Here is a 2,108-nt window from a genome sequence, read left to right as displayed (position 1 = left end):
TATATATATGTAGGTATGTACATATATGTATGTATATATGCATGACCTGTGAGAGGTCACCTCGAAAATGGTTTAAAGATTTCGCAGTGGAGACCTGAACCTTAAATATCGTGAGCGTAGTGGACGCCTATTAATGACCGTCATTGAGAAAGATCCACGTAAAACCACTCGGGAACTGGTAAAAGAATTTCAAGTTAGCCAGAAAACTACCTGCAACCATTTGCATGCGATCGGAAAATCAAAAAAGCTTGACAAATGGGTATCGCACGATTTAAATAAAAATCAGAAAATGCGCAGATATAAAATCTGCTGGTCACTTCTTCTCCGTAATCAGACCGATCCATTTCTTGACCGTGTTGTAACTTGCAATGACAAGTGGATTCTGTACAATAATAAAAAAAAACGTTCTTTGCAGTGGTTGGATCAAAATGAAACACCGAAAACCTTCCCTAAACCCGAGCTCTTCAAAAAGAAGGTTATGTTGACTGTTTGGTGGTGTACTGCTGGACTCATCCACTATAACTTCTTAAAACCCGGGAAAGCCATTACTGCAGAAACATATTATCATGAAATTGCCAATATGAACGAAAAACTGCTACTCCTCCGTCCCAGGCTGGTCAACAGAAGAGGGTCAATCATTCTTCATGATAATGCTCGACCACACGTTTCACTAATGACGCTCCAGATGTTGAGGGAATTTGGCTATGAAGTTCTTCCCACCCAGCTATTTCCTCAGACCTTTCTCCTACCGACTACTACTTTTTCAAGCACATTGATGATTTCCTGCAGAAGAAGGAGTTCAAAAGTCAAACCGATGCTGAAAGTACGTTCAAAGAGTTCATCAGCTCCAGAACTCCAGATTTTTATGTGACCGAAATAAACAAACTTGTGACTCATTGGCAAAAATGTGTTGATTGTAACGGTACTTACTTTGATGAATAAAATTTCCGCATTGTTGAAATATATTGTGATAAATTTTGTTTCAAAACGTTGCTTACTTTTTACTCAGCTTGATAATTATGATGCCTTCTGTTTGGAATCGTTCTTTTCATTCTAATTTGTTTACTTTTTGGGGAAGAGATCCCGAAGTAGTGCAATAAACAAAGAGAAACGCTACTGAGTAGAAAAATAGTTCATTTAGAATAATTAAGTAAATCGGTTAAGTATTTCGGAAAAAATAAGTATGATTCTCAGGAAATAAAACAATATATGTAAGAAAAAATATTTTAGGGTCTATAATTTGTTCTTTGTTATTAGTGGGTTTTTGTAGAAGATTTTGTTTGTTTGTTTGTCTGTTGGAGTGGGTTGTGCATTTTTATGATGCTTCACCAAAACATATTCGGAATTGCTTGGATGCCACTGTTCTGAGTGAATCAAAATTCACGGAGAAACAAAAGAGCGCCGACGTTTTTTTAAAGCAATCTCTCCCAAATATGGTGTCAAATCTTGGCACAAGGCCAGCAACTTCGGAGCGAAGTCGATTACATCTACCCTAGTGCTTCACTGGTACTTATTTTATCGACTCCAAAAGGATGGAGGGAAAAGTCGACCTTGGCAGAATTTGAACTCAGAACGTAATGACGGACAAAATGCCACTAAGCATTTTGGCCGGCGTGCTAACGACTCTACCAGATCGCCGCCTTCGTTTCACCAAAAATATTGTAAATTAGTTTGATTGCATATATTTTAGGTATTCGTAAACCTGGATAAGATGGGTACTGTGGCGAGTTGTTTCATCCCACCTGGAATAAAACTACTAGCTATTGTGAGACATTAGATTTTCCGATACATACAATGGCTGTGTGAGTATATGAATATATATACGCGCATGTATGTCTGAGTGCATGTATACATTTGTGTATATATACACACATGTATGAATGTGTGCGTGTACGTGCATGTATCTGCGTGTACTTATGTGTAGTATGTATATGTATATATGTATATGTAAGTATATATATATGCATATACATATGTGTGTGTGAGAGAGAGTATACATACATACGTACGTATACATATATACGCATGCATATATACATACATACACACTACGTACATATATGTATATATGTGTGTATATGTATATATATATATATATATATATATAT

This window comes from Octopus bimaculoides, chromosome 3, assembly GCF_001194135.2.
Source record: "Octopus bimaculoides isolate UCB-OBI-ISO-001 chromosome 3, ASM119413v2, whole genome shotgun sequence".
Classification (NCBI taxonomy): domain Eukaryota; kingdom Metazoa; phylum Mollusca; class Cephalopoda; order Octopoda; family Octopodidae; genus Octopus; species Octopus bimaculoides.
Note: the sequence above shows the minus strand (reverse complement) of the source record.